At 41.8% G+C, this 15,660-nt stretch overlaps 1 protein-coding gene across 2 annotated transcripts in view; it reads left to right on the forward strand.

Moving 5' to 3' along the window:
* Positions 1 to 15,660, forward strand: part of CHD9 (chromodomain helicase DNA binding protein 9) — a 128,920-nt gene that overhangs the window by 996 nt on the left and 112,264 nt on the right. The window lies entirely within an intron of this gene.

The following is a 15,660-nucleotide window of genomic DNA, read 5'->3' on the forward strand; positions in this document are numbered from 1 at the left end:
GGCAGTGGGCATGTGGCCTCACCAAACCCATTAAGTCTCAGGTGTGGGCATAGAGCTTCACATTGTGTGTGGGCTATAAAGATCTGTGATGTCTAGGGCCAAAAGGTGCCATTTAACACCATCCCTGATGCCCAATTCTATAGCATAGGCTATAGGGTTCAGCTGTAATTGTGCTCCTGTTTCAATTAGTCTGGATACATTGTGTAAGGACCCAAGTGATGTGGGTCCTGTGTGTGTGTGTGACACTAACATCAGATATTTAGCTGTAAGGAAAGGACTACATCTGGAATTGTGCCCAGTATGAACGAGTGTCCAGAAGCTGGAAACGTATATCGTGTTCCTGATAAAAAAAGGAAAAAAAAACAACCCAGTATATGTAGTGTACAGGGAAGAGGTGACGATGCTGTTTCTCAGACGTGGTTCATAATCTGTCCCCTGGCAGTGAGGCCTACAGCATGGTGCAGGCTTCTGTGGCAGAAAGAAAAAAGGTTAAGTGTTGAGTCACTAGAGTATTTTTGACTCCAGACTATATGATTTATATCTGTTGAATCAACCATTCCATTTAATAGGTTAATCTTATAAATTTGTGATATATAATAGAAAATGTGCAATACTGAAGTAAGGTAATGATCCTGTTAAGTAAGTGCAGGTAGTAATGGTAAGATGGTTAGCAACTGATGGGTATAATTTATGGCTGCATGTATGTTGTAATGACAGCTGTCATTTAGAAGGCTCAGGTGCCTCTGGCAAGTGAATACCGTAGTTGTACCTTGCAGGTTAATGTTATCCTGTATAAGAATAGATCTTTGCCTTAATAGGCCAACTTTGTAATAAATATAAATATTTGCGATTAGCAGGTGTTTTTAAAATGGTCCCTTTAAATTATGCATGATGCACACTGAAATACTTGTGGTTCTATATGCATGAGCTGATGGTCCAGCAGATTATCTTAACTATTTTTTTTGCAAACCAATTGTGTACTTCCATCTAATCAGTATCTTATGAATTCTATTTTTATGACCTTATTTGGTACAAGTTCCCATTTTTTAATGGTCATATTTTTTAATATGACTTTAAATTAATTAAATGCAAGTCTGTTATTGATAACTCAACCATGGCTTGCAAAGGTAACTCACAATTTGGATTTGTCTACGAAAAAAGGTTAAGTACCTTTGCAACAGAGACGAAATGTGCTAATGTGTGCAGTGAATCGAAGACTAGAGTAGTTCTTTACTTTTTCCTTAATAGTAGTAATATGTCGCTAGACTTCTGTATGCTTTGTGATGCCAAGAACATTACAGCACTTGTGATTATGTGAAGCCTCAGATTTGCTTTTTCATTACTTTAAATATATTGAACTATGAATTTAGGTAGTAGTGTATCATATATACTTGTTTGTAATAATAAATATTATTAGTCATTCTGTTAAACCCATTGTATTTTCCTGATTTCTTAATAGATCTAGCAGTCATATCAGGCTTCTTAGCAGCACTATGTAAGAGTTGAAAAGAATGTAAATTCGCTATTGCATTATAATATGTCAGAGCCTGATTCGCTGATATAAACATATCTGCAAAATAAAGTCTGTCCTATCAGTTTGCTTTAGATTGAAAATAAGAGGTTTGACATAATCCTATATCATTTTGGGGCATTGCAGAGTCCCAAGACTGAGGGGATGACAGTCCATTAGTTAACCGTTATGTTATTTGAAGGAGATTTCTACATTTTAAAAGCATTTTTCTGTAATATCTGTAAACTATGCTATCCTAATTATCCTCTCATTATCAAATTTTTGACCAGATGCACTCTGCTATACAGTGTATATTTAAAACTGCATTAGCACCTGTAGTTGCATAGTACCAATCTGCTCGTTCCCTTCACCACAGCTCTGGGTTCTGCTTAATGCAGCCGTTTTACCCATGGCCCTGTGGTCATCTCACGGCCCTGTGGTCGTCTCGCAGCCCTGGTCAAAAACTGTAGAGGGAGTGTGAGCAGAAGGACGAATTAGAAGCTTATGTTGCTGAGATTACAGCTTTTGATTGGTCCTCCCACTCATACCTCCTCCATCTGCAGCCGTTTTGAAAGGTTCTGCCAGTTAGTTGTTAATGCAGCTTTAACATTTACCCTTTTAGCAAATTTTGGATATGCAGGGAACCAGGAATATGCGGTTTTCTGTCCAGGGGTTAAAGCAGCGAAACCCAATGAAAACTTTCCCTTGAAAAGCATGGGAAAGCCAATTTAAGAAGGATTGCAGCAGTCCATCTTACTACGGCGATAGCAGGGATAACCCATAGAAAAAATGATTTGTTTAAGCACGTCTTTCTAATAAAGCTTAAAACATTTCTTTTTTTTTTTTTTTTTGGTGGAACTGAAAATCCAAGTTAGGCCTTCCAGTTCCACTACGCAAGTGTGAATTGGGTCACACGTGCGAAAAGGGATCCAGGACTCCAGCGATATTTTTTAGAGTAAATTGCAGCTGTAACTGATTTTCTATCACTGTGATAAGCATTGTTATCGCAGTTTATTGGTAGACAGAAAACTGCAGATACCTAAGGCTGGGCACACAGTACAGAAAATTTCTTCCAATGCAACATTTCTAACGATTTTACCAACGACAGGGGGAAAAATAATGATCATTCATTTGTACCCACTATACACTATTTACCATCAGATCTGTGCTCATCTGTCATCCATTGGCTGAGAGGATCTTGACTCTGCACACTCCATAGAGACCTATGGACACTGCCAGTCATGAATGCATACACACTGCAGAATTGGGCCAACATAGTTCCATCGATGAATGTTTAAAAATCAAATGAAACAAAACAATGTGCTTTGGAACGATAATCATCCATCGTAGCAGTGTACACACACACCAATGTGATGTCAGGCCAAACTGCTGTTTATAGATTGTATTGCCTGATAATTGTCTAAAAACACTGTAATGTGTACCCAGCCTGACTACATATATTGAAAATCTGCTCAGAAGAGTACATGTTAGCTACGCTTGAGTGTATTAAACCAGCGGTTCATATCGGCAAGATTTGCATATTTACTCCAAACCCTCTCTCCCTCCAGAAGAACAATCGAGAAGCCTATAAGAAATTGTTTAAGACTTGTTTAAAATGACACTCATTCATGGCAAGCATTACTGACAAGCTATATTTTGTCATTTATCAGCATCCATTCAACCACTGTTTAGGGTTTGCGGAATGTTGTAATGGATAGGCTAATGTGTTGGAAAGCCAGGGTAATACTGAGTATTTCATTTTACTTTATTGCTTTGCATATGAAAGCGTGACTTTGGGGATTCTGGTGCTATGTAAAGATGATTTATACTGCAGATATGTCAGTTGTATACATGCCACCTAGTTGGAAATTTTATTGTAAAAACAACAAACAAATGTTTGGTAAACACTTCTAAAATCTGTCATTGGTGTGTTAGTGGTACATTACATTACTTTGTTTAGGGAAAATTGGTAGATGTAACATTGTGCACCCTTTGTCCATTCTATGGGGCATATTCTATTGTTGCCGTTTTCCCGCAGCGTTAAAAGTATTACCGTTATTACGGTAATGCTAAGCCAGATTTCAGCTCGCAGCTCTCTGAGCTGTGAGATGAAATCCAGCGTGAAAGCTACTGTAATAACGGTATTTACGTGCACTATTACCGTAATGACGGTAATAGTGCGCACACCGGGTTACTTTTACATGTAACGCCATCAATTGAATATGCCCCTATGTGGTCCTTAACCACTTTTGAAAGTGTCCCTCTTAATTTATATGGTTACAAAAAGCAAACATCAATCCAGTTGTTGGTGATCTATAGAGTTTAAGTCTTGTAACTGTTTCCATGTTTATACGTGTTATTCTATAACACTTTTGCATTTATGACACTGTACACTTGTGAAAGGTGAGCATGAAATTGAATGGTTGGAAAGTGGGCGCACAAACATGTGCCCATGCAGTTTTGGGTGGTTCTGCCACTTATATTAAGGGGGGTTCTAACATAGCTGAGTACAGTGCACTCACTCATTTGTGAATAGATGCAGCCTGGCACAAAGGTGTATATGTGGCTGAAAAAGTCGTATTATTTGTGTGTGGTCTGGGGCAAATAGTGGAAGATGATGGTCCTCAACACTAGCGAAGCACTTGTTATTGGCTGCTTGCTAATGTTTCACTTATGCTGTTTGGCGATTTATTCTTTGCTTAGACTTATATTATACTTTTGTGTACTTGTTTAAGCTTCTTTTTTTTTTTTTTTGTTCTCGCGAGATGGGAAGTTGTGTTTTGATGTATTCGGTGTTAGAAATTTTATTGATGCCTAATAGCGAAGGCATTTATTGCCGATAAAATGGTTAAAACCATGGACACATGGGATGTAATAAGTGTGACGTATACCTGGTGTAAACCGTGCATATTTGCTACTGTTGCTGACTGTCATGCATCTAAAGATTATTGCTGCTTTTCATATGGTTGCAATTGCGACTTTTTTAATGAGCGCAAACTGTTCCTGCGATTTGGGGTGCAAACTCTGCAGCCACCCCAGAGTGTGCATTAAATATTGGGTGGCAGAGTGGTTGCCATTCTGCCTCACAGACCTGGAGCTTTGCGTTTAAATCCAACTAGGTACTATATACTTGGGGTCTGCATGTTTTCCCTGTGTCAACGTGGCATTCCTCCAGGTGCTCCAGTGTCGTCCTCTAGCCAAATAACCTAGCCATATGTGTTTGGACATCTAGCTAAAATTAAATTAGATTGCAAGCTCCACTGGGGCAGGAATTTATGTCAACGTATAAACAGTCTCTGTATACTGCTGTTTAATTCGTCGGTGATATACAATAGTGTAGGAGTATTAATGACCTGAAGAATCCTCACAGGATGCTTACATCAGGTAGTGATTGGGTTAAACAACCATAGTTGATACTTCCTGCTCTAAGATCTAGTTTACAAAAAAAAATACATTTTGACAGCTGGTGCTTCAGTTGCAGGTCCTGGTCCCTGGAGACAAACTATTTTTTTGAGGTTACAAGATGGAGATTGCTGCTAAGATCAGGCACTGTGAACACTAGCAAGAGGTTGCTGTCAGTCCAATGCTCATTTTTGTGAACTCTTGTTAGTTTGGCAGTGTGGAAGTTATCTGGGGAAAGTTAAACGTCCAACCCACCACCCTACGCAGTGTTTACAGAGTCAGACTGAGGTGACATGACACTATTTCTCTTATCAACCCCTCCCAGTGACACTAGGCATAGCTTTTTAAAAAAGGCGGTTTCACCCTCTTGGCAGTGTGCTCACTCTAGTATGCTGGTGAAATGTAAGATCCCTACCCCATACATCACCCTCACAGTTTACTTGTAAAGTAAATACAAAGATGTGTATATAATTTTTTATAGTACCTTGTGGGGGTCGACTATAACAAGAGAACTGATATAGTTGAAAATAAAACAATTTATTACTGATTGACACAATAATTAGATTATGAACCTCTTTAAAACAAAGGGCCAATAGCAAATATTACAATTGAATATCTAACTCTTATGACTTGTTGCATATATCATATCACTGTAGAATGGAACATAACTTAATACAACTATAATTCCCATTGAGTAACTGTATTCACTATATTCTCCAGAACAGAATTTGTTTTTTACCGTTTAAAACCAGCCCCCCCCACCCCTAGTTGTTGAATTTACAGCTATCACAGAAGGCTAATTTATATGCTATGTTGCAGTGGATTTATTATGTACTGGGTGTATGCTCATGTTTAGGCTTTTACATTTAAGTTTTCACCTACAAGTCTCTTTAAAGGCCCACACTATGTATACCCTATCATGCCCCCCCTTCCTTTGGAGAACAGTAGCTAGCATCCTTCTGTTTTCTCACTAGTCGAGGATACAATTTCTCATCCTCCTCCCTATCCGGGCCAGTATCAGATACTGTGTTCCCCATCCTCCTCCGTATCCTCTGGGCCAGTAGCAGATACTGTGTTCCCCGTCCTCCTGCGTGTCCTCTGGGCCAGTAGCAGATACTGTGTTCCCCGTCCTCCTGCGTGTCCTCTGGGCCAGTAGCAGATACTGTCTTCCCCATCCTCCTCCGTGTCCTCTGGGCCAGTAGCAGATACTGTGTTCCCCATCCTCCTCCGTGTCCTCTGGGCCAGTAGCAGATACTGTGTTCCCCATCCTCCTGCGTGTCCTCTGGGCCAGTAGCAGATACTGTGTTCCCCGTCCTCCTGCGTGTCCTCTGGGCCAGTAGCAGATACTGTCTTCCCCATCCTCCTCCGTGTCCTCTGGGCCAGTAGCAGATACTGTCTTCCCCATCCTCCTCCGTGTCCTCTGGGCCAGTAGCAGATACTGTCTTCCCCATCCTCCTCCGTATCCTCTGGGCCAGTAGCAGATACTGTGTTCCCCGTCCTCCTGCGTGTCCTCTGGGCCAGTAGCAGATACTGTGTTCCCCGTCCTCCTGCGTGTCCTCTGGGCCAGTAGCAGATACTGTCTTCCCCATCCTCCTCCGTGTCCTCTGGGCCAGTAGCAGATACTGTGTTCCCCATCCTCCTCCGTGTCCTCTGGGCCAGTAGCAGATACTGTGTTCCCCATCCTCCTGCGTGTCCTCTGGGCCAGTAGCAGATACTGTGTTCCCCGTCCTCCTGCGTGTCCTCTGGGCCAGTAGCAGATACTGTCTTCCCCATCCTCCTCCGTGTCCTCTGGGCCAGTAGCAGATACTGTCTTCCCCATCCTCCTCCGTGTCCTCTGGGCCAGTAGCAGATACTGTCTTCCCCATCCTCCTCCGTGTCCTCTGGGCCAGTAGCAGATACTGTCTTCCCCATCCTCCTCCGTGTCCTCTGGGCCAGTAGCAGATACTGTGTTCCCCGTCCTCCTGCGTGTCCTCTGGGCCAGTAGCAGATACTGTGTTCCCCGTCCTCCTGCGTGTCCTCTGGGCCAGTAGCAGATACTGTGTTCCCCGTCCTCCTGCGTGTCCTCTGGGCCAGTAGCAGATACTGTGTTCCCCGTCCTCCTGCGTGTCCTCTGGGCCAGTAGCAGATACTGTGTTCCCCATCCTCCTCCGTGTCCTCTGGGCCAGTAGCAGATACCGTGTTCCCCATCCTCCTCCGTGTCCTCTGGGCCAGTAGTAGATACTGTGTTCCCCATCCTCCTCCGTGTCCTCTGGGCCAGTAGCAGATACTGTGTTCCCCATCCTCCTCCGTGTCCTCTGGGCCAGTAGTAGATACTGTGTTCCCCATCCTCCTCCGTGTCCTCTGGGCCAGTAGCAGATACTGTGTTCCCCATCCTCCTCCGTGTCCTCTGGGCCAGTAGCAGATACTGTGTTCCCCATCCTCCTCCGTGTCCTCTGGGCCAGTAGCAGATACTGTGTTCCCCATCCTCCTCCGTGTCCTCTGGGCCAGTAGCAGATACTGTGTTCCCCATACCTCCTCCGTGTCCTCTGGGCCAGTAGCAGATACTGTGTTCCCCATCCTCCTCCGTGTCCTCTGGGCCAGTAGCAGATACTGTGTTCCCCATCCTCCTCCGTGTCCTCTGGGCCAGTAGCAGATACTGTGTTCCCCATCCTCCTCCGTGTCCTCTGGGTCAGTAGCAGATACTGGATTGCCCATCCTCCTCCGTGTCCTCTGGGCCAGTAGCAGATAGTGTGTTCCCCATCCTCCTCTGTGTCCTCTGGGCCAGTAGCAGATAGTGTGTTCCCCATCCTCCTCCGTGTCCTCTGGGCCAGTAGCAGATACTGGATTGCCCATCCTCCTCCGTGTCCTCTGGGCCAGTAGCAGATACTGGATTGCCCATCCTCCTCCGTGTCCTCTGGGCCAGTAGCAGATACTGGATTGCCCATCCTCCTCCGTGTCCTCTGGGCCAGTAGCAGATACTGGATTGCCCATCCTCCTCCGTGTCCTCTGGGCCAGTAGCAGATACTGTGTTCCCAATCCTCCTCCGTGTCCTCTGGGCCAGTAACAGATACTGTGTACCCAATCCTCCTCCGTGTCCTCTGGGCCAGTAACAGATACTGGATTGCCCATCCTCCTCCGTGTCCTCTGGGCCAGTAGCAGATACTGGATTGCCCATCCTCCTCCGTGTCCTCTGGGCCAGTAGCAGATACTGGATTGCCCATCCTCCTCCGTGTCCTCTGGGCCAGTAGCAGATACTGGATTGCCCATCCTCCTCCGTGTCCTCTGGGCCAGTAGCAGATACTGTGTTCCCAATCCTCCTCCGTGTCCTCTGGGCCAGTAACAGATACTGTGTACCCAATCCTCCTCCGTGTCCTCTGGGCCAGTAACAGATACTGGATTGCCCATCCTCCTCCGTGTCCTCTGGGCCAGTAGCAGATACTGGATTGCCCATCCTCCTCCGTGTCCTCTGGGCCAGTAGCAAATAGGTACTGGATTGCCCATCTTCCTTTTTCCTCACTGTACTGGTAGCACACTGCAATATACAAACAATAGCAAAATATCTGTGATGTGTTTAATGTCAATTTGCAAACTGACTTTTTTTTTTTTTGTATGTGAAATGTCAAACGTGAAGATTTTGTACTGGATGTTGGGTGGGGAAGGGGTGTACCACATTGTTGCAGGTGAGAAACTGCTGCTCCAAATCTGCAAAAAACAATATATGAAATCCTTCCTTGGACGCTCATGTAAGTGTGGGGCTACAGGGCTTGCCATATAGAATGGCCAGAAATATTAACTTTAAGGGAAGCAGTGGTATTTCGGAATTTTAAGTGGATTTTTCTTGGTAGTCAACCAAACGTGAATCCTGATCAGGAGAGAGGGTTATCACTAATAGTTTAAATGAGATCTTATCTAAATACATTGTTTGTTGAATCCTAGAATATGGATGTGATGCATTCCTGCTTACTTTAATAATTAAAAAACAAAAACCTCTCTGTGTAGGACCCAATCCTCTTCTCTGGAATATGCAGTAACAGATGAGATCCCTTTCTCTGAAGCAGCTGCAGACAGGGTGTTACTCACCCCACCCAATCACTAGACATGTAACAGAGAGTCAGACTGTTACTATTGGCAAATAGATAGTTTAAAAAACAGCGGAAAGAAATACTCTATGGGTAGAATATTAATAGAAAATGCGGTCTCAATTTCCCTCTCCCTCTCTCGTGGTCTGTTTTGTTTTTTTGTTTTTTTTGTGTTTTTTTTTTTTTTTTTTGTTTTTTTAACAAAACTTTTTAATGATCAAACAATAAAAAAAAAGCACTCATACAGCATGAAAGCTTACTACGCTTATCTGAATTAAACTCTCTGTCTTGGTATATTGCATTGGAGTATCCAAGATTTCAGATGTTTGTCATATGAGATAAGTAAGAAATATATCGCTCTAGAGGTTTAAACTGCTAGGAAGAGATTCTTTAGAGGCAGTCGGATAAGCTCCCATTAATTTTCTATTTGAACCAGGCTTCCCGCTCTCTGTGTGTGTCACTCGCTGTGTATTTAATAATAGTACTTCACTATTAGGTGCATTGTTCTTTATTTGTATTTTTCAAATCTGGCGGGCACTGGTGAAACAAGTGGTTTTGAGAATAGCTGCCACCCTTAATTTGAGGGGTGACTATTGTGTTTTTATCAGTCATTTATGGCAACTTGTAGGCAAAATATTATTTATACTTATTAACGCATTTATAATATTTTATTTACACATTACTCTGCTATCAAATAACAAACTAAAAAAACAAAAATCAAATATATATTCTATATTCATCCACCACTGCAATGTGTATATAGATTTTGTAAGATGATTAGCTATTGCCTTTTTTTATCAGCAATTTTTAGTGTGTGTGTGTTTTTTTTTTTTTTGTTTTTTTTTTATATATAATCTTCCATTGGCCTTTCTGCTGATAACGTTTTGGTCAATGCCTTTAGTAGTGGAGTGTGTATGATGCCAAGACTAATTTGCCATATTGAGTATTTGGTGTAATATTGTATACAAGTTAACCCGTGCATGATACTCATGCATTCTAGTCAAATCAAGATACTTAAGGTCTTAAAAAGGTTCTTGTCATGCATTTGGGCCTAGCCTAGGCCTCCTCAGGGGAAGATCGTTACTTCCCGACGCAAGCGCCCTTTTTAATGTGTGTTAATGAGGTAAAACTACCTCACGAAAATGAGTTTGACCCCTCAACTCGTAAATTTACCCTTTACTACCCCTCCCACGGGGGGAAGGGGGGATGATGGAAGTTAACTGACTTGACTATTCTAATTTTTTTGTCAAATAATGTCAGTATACCAAATTTCAGGTCAATTGGATGAGCCCTTTCTGAGAAAATAGTTTTTTCCACACACACACACTAACGTACGCCTCTACACATGTGTGTTCATGAGGTAAAATTACCTCACGAAATTGAGTTTGAGCCCTACCACATTTCAGCCCTTTTTGAATTTTTTTTTTCCCACACACACTAAGAATTTAGTAGGTCAGTGTATAACTCTGCCCAGCAGGTGGCGCTGCAACTTGTTTTTTTTTCCCACACACACGGACAGACAGACGCCACTAAGCATTTATATATTAGATATGTGATTGTATTGTAGAATGTCTTCATGGTATTGCCAAATAATAGTAATGTTTGGTTTGCAGACCTGTTAGAAAAGTAGGCTTTACCAAAAGATACGTTTTGTACCATTAAATCATCCCTCTTTTCACTTACTTTCAATGCTAGTAATACAGTTTCATCCCAGTGTTCCACAAACCCTTTATTAGCAATGAACTACAGTTTACTTGTTTAGTATATATTTTTTTATTTGTTTTTAAATAAAATACAAAACATTCTACCATAGTAACACCCATAATTATATATTCCCCTCTTTTTGGTTGAGCTCCAACAGTCTGCCAGAAAGGGAGGGGTTAATCTACCAAAACTTAAGCGATACATTTGTCAGTCGTCTTAGAATCATTAGACACTGGCTCTAATCCATGTCCTCGTACACTAACACCACCCCCATTGCTGTCGGAGATGGTACTCATCTCTTTTCTACTCGCACACAAATTTGATGTTTTTCAAGATGTTTTAGATAACCCTTTGCTCACGACTTCATCTAAGTCTTGGAATTCGATTCAGAAAAAAATTGCCTTTATAGCTATCAGTCCTTATTTGAATTCCAGAATGGCAAAGCCTTATATCCCTTTTTCTTCTTGGTGCAGAAAGGGAATAACGAATATCTGCTCTCTAGTAGACCTTTCGAGAAAAACACCCTTAAAAAGTGGTGTGTGAGTGAGAGATAGATAGATAATATATATATCTATCTTCCAGCAACGCACAAGTTTGCTTGGTTCCAGGCTAAAATTTATGCCATCTCTATTTTCAAGTCTCTCCCCTCCCGCCCCCCCCCCCCCCTCCTTTGACTGGTCAAATGAATTGGACACATTACTGTAGTGGTCTTAGATGTATAATCCGTAAATGTTAAGCAGTCTGTATTCAGTCCATAATTAGCCCCAGCAATTGTGGGCAGAAAGGTGAAACTTACCCTTTTGAAGGGCTATGTAGATGCAGCTCTGCCTTTCTAGTGTTTTACTCCGGCTGCATGGATAGATTGTATGTATCCGGGTTGTCGCAGCCGCGGCTAGGTCCTCTGTGCGCATGCATATGTGGTCAAACAAGTACCAATTCTTCGTCAGATCTGAAGTGAAAAGTGGAGATGTTGCCTATAGCAACCATTCAGATTCTAGCTGTCATTTTGTAGAATGTACTAAATAAATTATAGCTAGAATCTGATTGATTTTTCAAGCCCGCCGTAAAACTCTCAGCTTGATACATTTACCCCCAGGTCTGTTTCACTCACTGAACACTTTTCTAAATGTCTCACTAAAGCAACTTCTAAAAAGATCGTCATATTCCTGTACTACAATGCTAGTGATTTCAATATCTTTCACAGAGGCTATTTGTCTCTCAACCACAGACTGATTATGGGATTGTCAGACTCGGATAATTGCTTGAAATGTGGATTTAGTGGGGGACTGTATGTGAGGACTGTGCCGGAATAAAACATTTCTGGTGACAAGTTCAACTTTATGCCTCCACCCATTTCCTGAATTTCACTTTCTCCCAAATGGGCACTGCAGGATCTTGTGGATCCCTCCCATTAAACTGGCTAAGGGTAGATAATTTTAGCAGTAGTTCAAAAATATATTCTTCAATCATGGATACATGACGAAGCACCTGATTTACAGCTTTTCAAGAACACTTTTCTTGTTTTCTGCATAGAATGGTTGGAGGCATCACACGAGGAATCGCACATGGAAAACTGTTTGACATTTGGGAAAGCTTTAGTAATACTCTTCCTCAAACAGTTCAATACCACATTCATCGTTTCTTTCACAACACTGCATGGTAGCTGGACATGGCTTCTACGGGAAGATCCCCTGATATTGCTTGATGAGTATTCAAGTCTGCGCTGCAAAATATTACACTTAAGTTGTTTCCCTTCATTATTATGCATTTGTCTATTAACCAACACCAAACCATTTGTATCTCTATGCTTCTTGTCCATGAGGACTACTTTTCATAGGCGAATGATAATGTTACAACTTCCTGGCTACTACTGTTTTTATTGCTTGTATGACTCGTCTAAACCGGTCTAATAACCCACTATTTTTTTTTATTTTTTTTTTGCATTAATCGTTTTTATTGAGTTTTGACAAGTAAATAGGGGTACAGAAAGTAAAAAGGAAGGAGGGGATTTGGACACACCATTACAATGTAAACAAATTTACATAAAGCAAATAAACCACAGTGGAATTTTCTTTTTAAAGCTGAGATACCCGACTCGACCTGGGAACTTAAGGGCACTACCTAGACAGGCTAAGGGGACCCAGTTAGCGTAACAAGGGCAACATTAACGGGAAGAGAGGAAGGGCGATTTGCTATTTTAGCACCACCACCTTCTGTCACATACACATGCCAGTCAAACCAGTTTAACCATGGGGAGGAAGGGTTCGTAGAGTAGGGAGCACCATGGGGAGGAAGGGTTCGTAGAGTAGGGAGCACCATGGGGAGGAAGGGTTTGTAGAGTAGGGAGCACCATGGGGAGGAAGGGTTCGTAGAGTAGGGAGCACCCAGAGTTTCCATCTCGAACGCAAACTGAACTTTGGCTATTACTTTTTGTTAAGGAGGGGGGAAACGGAGCCTTCCATGCCGGAGCTATGGAGGCCCTAGCAGCAATAAGTATATGGTTAAAAACATACCGAGCCTGCTTCGGGGCTAGAGGAGGCTAAAGTTGAAGAAGGGCAATTTCAGGAACTGGGGAGAGAGATAAGCCGGTAACCTTGTTAGCTAAATAAAATACCCGGACCCAAAATGACTGTAAAACCGAACATGTCCAAAAAATATGAAGCAAATCCCCCACCGTCGAGCATTGTCTCCAACATAGCTTAGAATGAGAAGGCCATGATGTTTAACAACATCAAAACACCTATTTGTTTTACCATGTGCCTACATAAGACCAGGCCTGATGTCCTAGCTTGAACTGAGATCGGTACAAAATATTGGATCCTATTCCTGTGTTTCAGTCCAGATGCTCATTCTCTAAGGGGTGTTTCCACACTTCAGTAGATGGTTTTCCATAGAGGTGAACTGTAGTAAAAAGCCTTTGTTATAGAATTGCAGTTATACAATTACTACAGACAAGCGAAATATATTATCACTGTGAGGTTTATCACCTTGCGGTTCTTTCTTAAGCTAGGGGACATAAAATAAGATCTGTGCCTGTTGGTATTAAAGCCACCAACGACCACACCTAATTACATGTGGTTATCAAACCACACTCAATGGTGTGGATAATGAACTTTGCCAAAGAGTCACATGTGTGTATTCTAGCTTAGGAATGAAGTGTGTTTTTAGCTTTACCTTTCGGTGATCCCCCAAATAATGTGTGTTGTGGATGCATATTATTTGGGGTGCTTTTAAGTATCTAATGACCAAAAGGTCACCCCAGTCCTGTTTTTGCATTACATGACTTGGCAACCAAAATATTTATAACCCACATTAACTCAAATCATTCTAAAATAAGTAATGTAAATCACTGCATGTAAAGGAGCCAATTTGCCACAACGCTGGATGGCACATGGTCTGTGTGTGTTCCTCTATAGTCGTAGCATCGGGATTGTGTATGGTTAAAGTATATACAATGGCAGGATAAAGCATAATACCGGGCAGGAAGCAACATATATTGTTCAAATGTTCAATTTCACTCACTTGGGTCCATCACCGTTGAGTCTAGCCCTCACCACTTTGAAAGTGACTACATCATCTGAAACCAAAAGCAAGAGACACGCTCATGCTAATAAAATACAGCTAAAAATGAAAACACTTGCCGTATATTAAGGCTTTCTTAGAGGTATATGCATGCTGTTTATCTACAGGTCTAACCAAACTACCAGTTGTAATAATTTATCATATATATATATATATATATATATATATATATATATATATATATATATATATATATATATATATATATATATATATATGTATTGGGCAGCACGGTGGCTAAGTGGTTAGCACTTCTGCCTCACAGCGCTGGGGTCATGAGTTCAATTCCTGACCATGGCCGCCTTATCTGTGTGGAGTTTGTATGTTCTCCCTGTGTTTGCGTGGGTTTCCTCCGGGTGCTCGGGTTTCCTCCCACACTCCAAAAACATACTAGAAGGTTAATTGGCTGCTTTCAAAATTTACCCTGGTCTCTCTCTCTCTCTCTCTTTGGGTGTGTGTGCATGTTAGGGAATTTAGACTGTAAGCTCCAATGGGGCAGGGACTGATGTGAATGAGTTCTCTGTACAGCGCTGCGGAATCAGTGGCGTTATATAAATTGATGGTGATGGTGATGATGATGTATTGTATGAGAAGTGTGTACCAAATGTGGTGCCTAATTGGACAGATGTTGTAGCAGCTTGAATACCTAAGATGGGAGATGCCCTAGAGTGATTGTGTCAATACCTTCTCCTTTCCTATGAAAACTTTGAGGGAGACCCCTACCGCCCTACCAATGTGCTACATACAGAGGGGTTACTAAGTAAAAGAGGAGTAGGGATTTCTGACTATGTTAAGTCCTGGCATTGTCTTGACTTGAGTTAATTTGTGCAATTAAGTACAGACTGTATGTGACAGTCTTAGGGGTATATTTACTAAACTGCAGGTTTGAAAAAGTGGAGGTTGTCTATAACAACCAATCAGATTTTAATTGACATTTTTATAAAATGTACTAAAAAAGAACTAGAATCTGGTTGCTATAGGCAACATCTCCACTCTTTCAAGTCTGCAGTTTTTTTGTAAATATACCCCTAAGGGGCCTATTCAATTGTTAGCGTTAACGCTAACAAACGAGCGCTTGAAAAATCTTAGAGTTAATACGGTAATTACTTGCGGAATTTCAGCTCCCTGAGCTGCGAGCTGAAATTCCGCAAGTAAACTACCATATTAACGCTTTTCGCGCGCAATATTACCGTATAAACGGTAATATTTTTCGAGCGCTCGTTTTTCAGCGTTAATGCTCACAATTGAATACGCCCCTTAGTGTCAGATGGGGAAGCAAAACAACTGACAAATATGACAGTCTGATCAGTGATTCAGAAAGTTTGTTGTTGCAAATGCACTTCGACATAAGGCTCTTACTCCCATTTATTTTATTTAAAGGGCCATATAAATGTTATAATTGCA

Source organism: Mixophyes fleayi, chromosome 10 (genome assembly GCF_038048845.1).
Source record: "Mixophyes fleayi isolate aMixFle1 chromosome 10, aMixFle1.hap1, whole genome shotgun sequence".
Classification (NCBI taxonomy): Eukaryota; Metazoa; Chordata; class Amphibia; order Anura; family Limnodynastidae; genus Mixophyes; species Mixophyes fleayi.